The following is a 12823-nucleotide window of genomic DNA, read 5'->3' on the forward strand; positions in this document are numbered from 1 at the left end:
TGGTATTACAGGCTTGAGCCACCGCGCCCGGCCAGGAGTGCCAACTCTTTAATGGCATTTAGTAAACACTCAATTGCTTTAGAGGGCATAGACATTGTGTCACCTGCAATTCATTAGAAGGTCACAGGCTATTGTCAAAATCTGGGCCTGTTCGAGCTCCCTGTAGTGATTTGATAACCTTGTGTCCTGTCTGTGGAGGTTCCAGGGTTTAAGGGTTTTCTGGAATCCCCACTTCCTGGGAACAGGATGCTGAAGATCGACTATGAATTGGGAAATTTGAATGGAATCAAAAAGCGGCTTTTATTTTAAAGAGATGCCCTTTGAAGCTCTGGAAGCTCCAAACCCACTGGCTTTCAAACCATGTTGACTTGACCTCCCTGTTCAAATTTGATAAATGATCTTCTGTTTCTAATTCTTGATTAAAAATTTTTTTGTTGTTGTTCAATGGTCTTTCAACCTTATGAATGTGCCAGAAAGTTAAAAAAAAATGTTAAAGGACTATTTCACCTACTGAAAAGGTACATATTTTGAAGGGGAGAGTGGTTAAAGGATATACAATACACATGAAGGAAGAGAAGCATTTTTGCAATACAAAAAACAACTAAGAATCTGCAAAAAAAAAAAAAAAAACCCACCTTTATTAAATTTAGATTAGATTAGATTTTCGTAGGGCTTAGGTGGAGATGGAAGGTGTTGTCAGAGAAAATGTGACACACCCATAAGAGTGACAGCTGTTAACTTTTAGCTTTTTTCACCTCCTCTCTCAGTTGTTCCCTCAAAATGCACTACTGAAAGTTGTAAGGCACACACACACAGATAGCATATATTAGGAGTCACACATGTCCTAAAATGTTGACACACAGATGGCATACATAGAGTCACACATGTCCTAAAATGTTGACAGATGTCTGCAATACTCATCATTGGAGATAGCTTACTGCTGAAGTTAAAGTACAATATTGAGATTGATAAAGATAGAAAGAGATGGGGGAGACTGAGCTAGTTCATGTAACAGCTGCAACCATTCCCAAATGTTTTTCTGCATAATCATGCAAGAAATTCATCATGCATTTCCTATTAAATATTCATGCAACTTGCTCCATAGGAGGGCTGTGGTATTTATTAATTCCCTGGTGTTGGTAGGTTTTGGTACATCTACTGCCAGAAATAAATGTGTCATGCCTAGCAAATTCAGTTCTTGGCAGAAAATATTAGAATATAATACTTGCTTACAGGATATTGCAAGCTTTAATTATGTCTAAATGATTTTCAAGACTACCTTGGAATAAGCAATTGATTCCTTTTGTTTTTAGATGAAAGGAAGGGTCTGAGAGGTGGAGATTGAATAGGCACATAGAAGCTTTTCACTTTAAGAATGCTGTCTTTATGAGAGGTGATCCACTTCTATCACATATTAGTAATTACCGAAAAAAGAAGTTGGGTCTAATGATCATCAGCAAGTGAAGTCATCTACTTTTCCATGCAGTTGAAATTTCTTTACCCTAAGACTTTATTAGTTTAAAGGATGAAAGAGAAAAAAAAAAGCTAATTATCAAAATTTGTCCTCTAAATTAGTCAGCACGTAACATTACAAATCCCAAAGCTGTTGTTTACCAACATAGATTGACAGAAATCCAAATGAGGCTTGTCTTAGTCCATTTGGGCTGCTATAATACAATATTGTCATAAGCTTGGTAGCTTATAAACAACATAAATTTGTTTTTTTGCCCTTCTAGAGGCTGGGAAGTCTGTTGAGTGCCTGTTTTCTGGTTCATAGATGATGTCTTCTTCTTGTGTCTTCACAAGGTGGAAGTGGGGAGCTCGCTTTCTGAGTCTCATTTTTATAAGGGCGCTAATCTCAATCATAAGGTCTCTGTCCTCAAGTCTAATCACTTCCCAAAGGCCTCACCTCTCACTACCATCACTTTGGGGCTTGGGATTTCCATGCATAAATTTTGAAGGGACAGAAACATTCACACCATAGCAAGGCTGATAGCCTGCACTCCAGAATACTTTAATATGGACAGACATGGGATAAGATGGTTTTTTAAAAGTAAAGCACTTAAATGATGACTATTTTGTGAGTCACACAAAACTTGGAACCACAGGAAATAAGATGGAAGTAGAGGACACAGGCCCTCTCTTAAAGTGCTTACAATCTAAGTGGGGGAGAAAGTCATTCATCCAATGAACAGCTAGAGAAACATTTGATATTGTAGGACTGACTGTATTCATCACACATGTCATGTTTATCTTTCCAAAACTCTTAAATATTTATTTTTCATGACAGTTCTGTCAAGTAAGAGGAGAAGATAATGTCCTCACTTTTTAAGTAGAAAAGTTCAATGGCTGGCCTCCGTTTTTCAACATGTAAATGAAGACTCATGGTTAGAACCAACTATTCTGACTCTTGGACACACTGTGGCAAAACATGACCCAGGAAATCCCCAAAGGATGTATCTTCCAACAGCCCTGTTTTTGTTGCTTAACAAGGGCTCCCCAGAACTCATTTAAAAAAAAAAATGGATTTTTGCGTCCAGTTATGTTGAAGTAGAAGCAACAAACCACTCTCTAGCCCAAAACAACTAGAATAGCTAGATGAAACAAAACAATTAATTTCATGGCATTGGAGAGCTACTGAAACAACCAAGGCTGAGAGGAGGAGAAATATTCAAAAAAGGGAGCAACTTCAGAGATTGCAGCCAAGAGTCTGTATCTGGCAGAAGCTGAAAATCTGAAATTTGCCTCCAAGAGGGAAGGCCACTGCTTGGGGGACAGAAAAACCAGCAGAGAATTTTGCAGTGGTGAGAGGGGGAAGGTGGGGTGGCTAAGAAAGCATGGGGCAGAACACTGAGATGGACACGTAGTCAATACATAGAGCTCAATGCATTTGCTAAAAATTTAAAGCCGTGGCTCAGAAGGGTAAGAAGCTAAGCAGAAAGTCTACAAAAAAAAAAAAAAAAAAAAACAAAGGAAACGATTTCAGCAGTCCTGCCATGCTGAAACACAAGGATAAGAGTTCAGGACCTATCCAGGAGTGAAGTAAAGCAGAGACAGACTTAGTCATACCAAAATTGCAGTCAGCCTTGAGTCATTTCACTCCTTGATCAAATTAGGTTGATCAGTTTCTAACCTTTCTAGCATAGGAAAGACAAACTTTTTCTAAATGAAGTTAACATTATATGGTGCTTCCACTGTGTGTGTGTGTATGTGTACACACATATATCGTCTAGTGTTCACTAAAATAATTACTGGGTATGCCAAGAGATAGGATCATATAACCAACAATAAGAGAAAAAATAGAGAATGTAAATATACCTATGATTGATTCAGATATTGGCATTAACACACAAGCATCTTAACTATGATTAGGATGCTAAAGAAAATAGAGAAAGGGTAAGGAAAATAGGAATCAAGATGGAAAATTTTACCAAAGAGTTAGAATGTATTAAAGAATTGAATGGAAATTTTAGAAATAAAAAATAAGAATGCAATAGATGAGTTTCACAGCAGAATAGATTGAGCAGAAGACATGATTAGTGCACTGGAAGACAGGTCGATAGGAAATAAATTGCAGCACAGAGAAAAAAAGAATTGGCCAGGTGTGGTGGCTTATATCTGTAATCTCAGCACTTTGGGAGGCTGAGGTGGGTGAATTGCTTGAGCCCAGAAGTTTGAGACAATAGCCTGGGCAATATAAGGAGACTCTCTCTCTACAAAAACAAACAAAAAAACCCAAAACTTAGCCTGGCATGGTAGTGTTTGCCTGTAGTCCCAGCTACTAAGAAGGCTGAGGTGGGAGGATCACCTGATGATCTTGTGAAGGTCGAGGCTGCAGTGAGCTGTGATGATACTACTGTATCCTAGTTTGGGTGATAGGCTGAGACCCTGTCTCAAAAAAAAAAAAAAAAAAAAAAAAAAAAAAAAAAAAAAAAGGAAAGTATAGAAAAACATTAGAGATACATGGAAAACAGTTAACATTTTATATCACATATGTCAACTGAGTACATAAAGGTGAGTGCACAAGCAACATTAGTAGATAATTAGTACACATTTTTCCTAAACTGATGAACCAAAGGTTTAGGAAGTGCCACAAACAGTATAAATAAAAGAAAAATAACTAAGTCATATCACATTAAAACTGTTGAAAACCAAAGACAATGAGAGTAATTTTAAAGCACCAAAAATAAGTTAATTGTCTTCAAAGGAACAACAAAAAGAATTTGAACCTGACTTTTCACAAAATGACAAAGCCAGGAGACAAAAGAATGGCATCTTAAAGTGATGGAAAAACGTATCTGCTGTGAAGGGAAAATACAATCTTGGGACCCCAAATGCACTGTGTAAAGGGGAAAAGTTAAGCTTGGGAACTGAGTCATGCAAACAAAACAAAAACAAAAACAAACCCACCAAAAAACTGCCTGCTTCCATTCCCATACAGACAGCTGTAATTTCACGTGCTTACTTGACCTTATGTAAAGTATGGAGTTACTAAGCATAAGACAATGAATAATTGAATTTCCCTCCACTCCTGTCTTTTCACATGTGAAATACAGATTCAGTTAGCACCAAAGCCTCACAAGAATGTAACCACTTGGGTCTTTGCCTACCCTCCCCTCTTTTTTTCTTTCCTCTCTCTCCTCTTGCCCACTTTTTCCCCTTTAAATACTGAAGTCCTCAAAACCTTCTTGGAAAAAAGTCACAGATTACAGATCTTGCGTTTCTAAAGTAACTTGTGTTTCTTTTTCCCAGGTATGTCCTCAACCTTGGCAAAATAAACCTCTAAATCAATTGAGATGTGTTTCACTTTTTGGTTTATATTGCCAATATAGAATTCTATACCCAGCAAAACATTCTTCAAAACAAATAGAAATAAAGATATATTTAGAGGAACACAAAGAGAATTTTTTGCTAGAAGACCTTCACTAAAAAAAATCTAAAGAAAGTACTTTAATCCAGAGAAAATCACTGCAGATGGAAAATAAACTCAAGAGAGAATGAAGAACATCAGAAGAGGTGAATATGCAAGTAAATATACACAAGTTTTGATTGTAAAAACCATTAACATTGCCGAGCATGGTGGCTCACACCTGTAATCCCAGCACTTTGGGAGGCTGAAGTGGGTGGATCACGATGTCGGGAGTTCAAGAGCAGCCTGGCCAAGATGGTGAAACCCTGTCTCTACAAAAAATACAAAAATTAACCTGGCATGGTGGTAGTCGCCTATAATCCCAACTACTCGAGAGGCTGAGGCAGAGCATTGCTTGAACCCGGGAGGCAGAGGTTGCGGTGAGCCAAGATCGCACCACTGCACTCCAGCCTGGGCAACAAGAGAGAAACTGTCTCAAAAAAAAAAAAAAAAAAATTAACATTAATATCTATTGGCTTATTATATAGAGAGAAAAAAAATCATGTAAAAGGTAGGAGGGGCTAAGTGGAGTTAGAGTGTCCTAAAGTCTAGTGTTCTCTGGGAAGTAGAGAAAGAAACAATTTGATCTTAATATAGTAAGCCAAGGATGCATGCTGTAATTTCTAGGATCATCCTGAAAAAATATTAGAAGAAAGTATGAATACAAGGTAATATGGAGAATGAAATAACAAAAAGATTTAATTAATGAAAAGAAAACAAGAATGAAGAAGTATAAAATAGGTGGTCATATATTATATAAAACAAACAGAAAATGGTAACTATGAAGCCCAATTTATCACAATTATATTAAATAAAAATGGATTAAGAATTACCATTGAACATTTAAGAATTTCTGACTTGACTAAAAAATCCTCAATGTTCTAATTTAAAATTGTATGCCTAAAATGTAAGGACACAGAAAGTTTAAAATGAATGATAAAAGATATACCATGTAAATACTAACCAAAGAAAAGGTACACATTTCAGACACTTACCTGAAGGTAAGAAGTGTTAAAAGAGACACAAAGATATTTTGTAACGATAAAGGAGTAGGTACACCAGGAAAATATTATAATTCTAAAGCTATAGCCACCCAATAATATAGTTTCAAAGTGTATAAAGCAAAAGTTAATGGAAGTAAAAGAGGAATCAAACAAATCCCCAATCATACTTGGGGACTTTACTCACCTTTCTTCATAGGTAATGGGTTAGACAAAAGAATCAGTAAGGTTACAGAAGATCTGAAAAATAAAATTAACCTACTCTAGTTAATTTTTATGTATAAAACAATGCACCCAGTAATGTCAGAATACTAATTTTTTCAAGTACTAATGGAACATTTGCCAAAATTGCCCATATGCTAGGTCATAAAGCAAGTCTCAATGGATTTTAAAAATTCAGTCATTCAGAATATGTTCGTTCCCTGACCATGGTGGAATTGCACTAGAAATCAATTAACTAGAAAACTCCCAACTTTTTGAAAATTAAACAACATACTTCTAAGTCACATGCAGAAATTAGAAAATACTGTATACTGAATGATGAAATAGATACAATTTGTTAAAACTGATGTGATGCAACTAAAATGCTTAAAGGCATATAGTAGGAAAGAAGACAGAAAAGGAATAAGCTAAGCTTTCATTTCAAGGAACTAGAAAAAGAACAGCAATCACAAATAAAACAGAAGAAAAGTTACTAAGATAAAACAACTAGTCAACAAAATAGAAAACAGTTACAATAGAAAAAATTTTCAACAAAGCTAAATTTGAAAAGATTAATAAAATTGATAAAACTGTAGCAAGACCATTCATGAAAAAGGAAAGATACAAATTAATATCAAGAATGAAAAGTAGGCCTTGCTACAGGTCATCTAGGTATTAAAGAAAACTGGATATTATAGGCAACTTTATGCCAATGAATTTGGCAACTTAGAGGAAATTGACTTTCTAAAAAAACCCTTAATTCATTTTGTTATTAAGGATCTTTTATTTTATCAAAGAAATCAGATCCATTATTAAAAATCTTTTCACAAAGAAAACCCTAGGCTCATGTTACTTCACTGATGAATTATTCTAAACATTTTAGGAAGAAATAATACCAACCTTACATAAGCCCTTCCAGAGTACAGAAAAAGAGATACTTTTCAACTTGTTTGATAGGGTCAGTGTAAACCTGCTACTGAAGCCTAAAAAGGAGTTTATAAGACAATAAATGACAAGCCAATCTCTTTAATGAATTTAGAAGCAAAAATCCTAAACAAAACTGCAAATCAAATCCAGTAATATATAAAATGAATAGTTCAATAGAAGCAAGTAGGGTTTATTCCAAGAATTTAGGAGTTTATTTGAGAAAAATGCAGGCAGCCCAATAGAAAATGGAGATTTTATATAGACACTTCATAAAGGTGGATACCTGAATTGTCCTAAAGATATAGAAAGGTGCTTAACTTAATTGAACTTCAGGGAAATGCAAATGAATTAAAACCATAATGATATATAGTATGCACCCAGACTTGAAGTAATTGTTGTGTGAGTGTAAATTGGTATAGTTATCTTTGAAAATTATTTGGCAGTATCTACTAAAGATAATCCAGCTGTCCTAGTCCTGGCTTTATATATAACAAGTGCAACTACATGTTCACCAAAAAATATATACAAGATTGTTCATAGCACCAAACGAGAAATAAACCAAATATCCATCAAAAGTAGACTAGATAAATTATGGTGTATTTGTAAAATGGCATGACATATAGCAATGAAATGAATTAACTCCTGCCACAACAACACGAATGAATCTCATAAACAAAATGTTGAACTAAAGAAGATAGTCAAAGAAGAGTACATAGTACATGAATTCATTTACATGAATTTCAAAAGCAAGCAAAACTAATATATGGTATTAGAAGTAATGAGAGTGGTTTTCCTTTACAATCAGTGACTAAAAGTGGACATGAGATGTTTCTGGGGTGGTGGTAATTTTCTGTTTCTTGATGTAGTGCTGAATATATGGGTGTCTTCACCCTTGACGCTTGAGATTTGTGCGCTGTTTTGTATTATATTTGTTATACTTTATCACAAAGTTTAAAAGACCATAAGGAACCTCTTAGGTAAATTGTTGAATGTGCTTCAGACAAGGAATTGAAGAGCAATTCCTTCAATTGACTTAGGAGACTCTTTGCCAATAAGGACAACAAGGGAAGATGGGCGGCAAACGTTCTTTTTACTTTGCACAGATCTGTGCATCCACAGGCATATGAAGAGGGAATGTGAAGGAGGTGAGAAAGGGAATTCCAGATAAATGGAAGATTGGTGTTATTGGAAAGAAAAGGTTTAAAATAGAGGCCTTTTGGATGAGGTTAGGGCTCTGCTCAAAGAGGTAGTAAGAATTTATCCTGTTTGCTGTTAGATAGAGCGTGTGACAGACAGAGATGCCCCTGAGGTATGGGGCATGGGGACATTTCTTCAAAGCAGTCATGGGAGCTGGTTGAAATCAGTCACCACATGGTAAATGGGAGATGGGCAGATAATCTTCACTCAGATCTAAACATGGATTATTTGTGCATTTCCCATCCACCTTCCATTAGGGAGACTGTGTCTTCCTAGGAGATGGAGAGCTAATTTAGTTGTTCTGCTATTTCGGCTTTCCAAGTACTCTTGTTTTTTAGCCCTGGCAGGAAGTGCTCATCAGATTCTAAAAGCCCAAATTCCACTTTGAAGAATAACAAGCTTTTGTAACATTTAAACATCAGGTGAATTTTCACCATTTTACTTATGTTTTTCTTTAATTAGAATTCTGATGTTTTTTGAATGTGTGTGATTTTGGAGTACGCATGTGTGTGTGTGTTCATATATACTCTGCTAACAAGATACTAATTTTCTAGTCCTTTCATCATAAAAATTTCTTAATGTATATAAGGTACAAAATCTGAGTTTCCTTGATTTTTAAATCAATTTGTTTATTTATTGAAATGGAGTCTCGCTCTGTCACCAGGCTAGAGTGCTGTGGCACGATCTCAGCTCACTGCAACCTCTGCCTCCCGGGTTTAAACAATTGTCCTGCCTCAGCCTCCCGAGTAGCTGGGATTACAGGCACGCACCAGCACAACCAGCTAATTTTTGCATTTTTAGTAGAGATGGGGTTTCACCATATTGGCCGGGATGGTCTTGATCTCCTGACCTTGTGATCCGCCCACCGCAGCCTCCCAAAGTGCTGGAATTACAGGCGTGAGTCACCATGCCTGGCCTTGTTTGTCAATTTAAATCTTGTTTCTACTTATGTAAGTCTAATGAAAGTCATTGTTAGTCTCCTATGGAAACAAAGAATGGAATGAATAAGCATGTTTTCCTGTAGCAAACAAATATAAGCTTATCTGGGTCTACTACTGATGGTTATATGTTGCTAATACACACTTAAATGACCTGCGTCATTGTATTAGAAAAATCAATTAAAAAAATAACCAAAGATGAAAGGCAAACCACTCAAGACAGTTTATGGTTTAGCTCTCAGAAAATTGTAAATGCTTGGCTGCATTAGATTAGAAAAATCTCTTTTGTAATGTTAGCTGAAAAAACACTGCATTGTAACAATGTACACACCAATTTACCACTCACAGGTCTTGTGTAAGTAAAACAATAAATTGGAGCTCAACAATATTCAACCTAAAATCCTTTCAGAAAGGTCCTCTGCAATAACAGTACATTATTTTCAGGAGCATTGAGTGCTATAGCAATAACGGTTTGTTAATGCATGTAGCCTCTTAAAAGGAAATAAGTGACTAATGAAATCCTCATGGATACTCATGAGCTCTTTCGTGACCAGAATCAGCAGCAGCTCAAGCCAGGCTTCTGGGGCCCCTCTTTGGGATACAGAGTGGTGGATGGTTAGAGCTGGATGAGACCTCCAGGCAAAGTCTCTCAAAGTGCAGTCTGCTACTGCACTGGCATCACCTGGGCTGTTGTTAAAATAAACACACACTAACAACAGCAGAATTGGATTTGACTCAGAATCTGGATGTGGAGTCTGGAAATCTACATTTGTTTGTTCCTTTTTTTTTCTTTTAACCAAATTTCTCCCAGTAACACTGATGCTCACTGAAGTTTGAGACCTGTACCCTTAGAGGCCATCTAATCAAACCCCTCATTTTCAGATGAGGAAGTTGAGGCTTGGAGTCACCAAGCCATTTAATGGCAATGCTGACATAGACACAGATCTTCATGCTGCCCCCAGGCCAAGATCCTTTCTGCCACATCTAGTTGCTTCTGAAGTTCATCGAATGGTATGAGCATCCTAAGAACCAATGCTATATAGTCACAAATATGACTCCAGATAATTGTGAATAACGTTTTGGTCAATGATAGGTTGCTTATACCATAGTGGTCCCATAACGTTATACTACCATATTTTTTTATCATACATTTTCTATGTTTAGATACACAAATACTTACCATTGTGTGACAGTTGCCCACATTTTCAGTACAGTAATATGCTGTAAATATTTGTACCCTAGGAGCAATAGGCTTACACTGGATAGCCTAGGAGTGTAGTAGGCTGTACCATAAGTTTGTGTAAGTACACTCTGTGATGTTTGCACAGTGATGAAATTGCCTAATGACAACATTTCTTAGAATGTATTTCTGTGGTTAAGTGATGCATGCCTGTAATTTATATTTTGTGAAAATGGATAATTCCAAAGGTTACAGTTTATTAACCTGTAGGACATTAACCAGTTTTGTATATAACCTAGCAGTCTTATCCTAACCTTACTTTATTAAGTTGTCTACAAACACTTGTTCCTCAAATTCTCATTTGAACCAGGTTCAACATCTCACTGGTTTCTTCATTAATTAGTGAGTTGAATACAGTCTTTGATATGTAGTTATTAGACAGTTGAATGAGTATTGTCTAAATGTTTAAAAATTATACTTTAGTAATAATATGCTGGAATAATTATACTGGAAGGAGTAATAATATATACTATATATACACATATATAATACATATACTATATAAAATACATATATACATACGTGTATATATAATCACATATAGATGTCACTGAACCCATCAACCTATCACCTACATTAGGTATTTCTCCTAATGTTATCCCTTTCCTAGCCCCCCATCCCCCACAGGCCCTGGTGTGTGATGTTCCCCTCCCTGTGTCCATGTGTTCTCATTGATCAACTCCTATGAGTGAGAACATGAGGTGTTTGGTTTTCTGTCCTTGTGATAGTTTAATGAGAATGATGATTTCCAGCTTCATCCATGTCCCTGCAAAGGGCATGAACTCATCCTTTTTTATGGCTGCATAGTATTCCATGGTGTATATGTGCCACATTTTCTTTATCCAGTCTATCACTGATGGACATTTGGCTTGGTTCCAAGTCTTTGCTATTGTGAATAGTGCCACAATAAACATACTTGTGTATGTATCTTTATCATAGAATGATTTATAATCCTTTCTGTATATATCCAGTAATGGGATGCCTAGGTCAAATGGTATCTCTAGTTCTAGATCCTTGAGGAATCACCACACTGTGTTCCACAATGGTTGAACTAGTTTACACTCCCACTAATAGTGTAAAACCGTTCCTATTTTTCTACAACCTCTCCAGCATCTCTTGTTTCCTGACTTTTTAATGATCACCATTTTAACTGGGGTGAGTTAGTATCTCATTGTGGTTTTCATTTGCATTTCTTTAATGACCAGTGATGATGAGTGTTTTGCATATGTCTGTTGGCTGCACAAATGTCTTTTGAGAGGTGTCTGTTCATATCCTTTGCCCATTTTTTGATGGGGTTGTTCGATTTTTTCTTGTAAATTTGTTTAAGTTCTTTGTAGATTCTGGATATTAGCCCTTTGTCATATAGGTAGATTGCAAAAATCTTCTCCCATTCTGTAGGTTGCCTGTTCACTCTGATGATAGTTTCTTTTGCTGGGCAGAAGTTGTTTAGTTTAATTAGATCCCATTTGTCAATTTTGGCTTTTGTTGCCATTGCTTTTGGTGTTTTAGACATGAAGTCTTTGCCCATGCCTGTGTCCTGAATGGTATTGCCCAGGTTTTCTTCTAAGATTTTTATGGTCCTAGATCTTACATTTAAGTGTTTAATCCATCTCGAGTTGATTTTTGTATAAGGTGTAAGGAAGGGGTCCAATTTCAGGTTTCTGCACATGGCTAGCTAGTTTTCCCAACATCATTTATTAAATGGGGAATCTTTTCCCCATTGCTTGTGTGTGTCAGGTTCGTCAAAGATCAGATGGTGGCAGATGTGTGGTGTTATTTCTGAGGCCTCTGTTCTGTTCCATTGGCCTATATATCTGTTTTGGTACCAGTACCATGCTGTTTTGGTTACTGTAGCCTTTTAGTATAGTTTGAAGTCAGGTAGCATCATGCCTCCAGCCTTGTTCTTCTTGTCCAGGATTGTCTTGGCTATGCGGGCTCTTTTTTGGTTCCATATGAAGTTTAAAGTAGTTTTTTTCCAATTCTGTGAAGAAAGTCATTGGTAGCTTGATGGAGACAGCATTGAATCTATAAATTACTTTGGGCAGTAAGGCCATTTTCACGATGTTGATTCTTCTATCCATGAGCATGGAATGTTTTTTCATTTGTGTCCTCCCTTATTTCCTTGAGCAGTGCCTTGAGCAGTGGTTTGTAGTTCTCCTTGAAGAGGTCTTTCACATCCCTTGTAAGTTGGATTCCTAGGTATTTTATTCTCTTAGTAGCAATTGTGAATGGGAGTTCACTCATGATTTGGCTCTCTGTTTGTCTGTTATTGCTGTATAGGAATGCTTGTGATTTTTGCACACTGATTTTGTATCCTGAGACTGCTGAAGTTGCTTATCAGCTTAAGGAGATTTTGGGTTGAGACGATGGGGTTTCATAAATATACAATCATGTCATCTGCAAACAGGGA

The sequence above is a fragment of the Rhinopithecus bieti genome, unplaced genomic scaffold (genome assembly GCF_001698545.2).
Source record: "Rhinopithecus bieti isolate Rb0 unplaced genomic scaffold, ASM169854v2 scaffold_4600, whole genome shotgun sequence".
In the NCBI taxonomy this organism is placed as follows: Eukaryota; Metazoa; Chordata; class Mammalia; order Primates; family Cercopithecidae; genus Rhinopithecus; species Rhinopithecus bieti.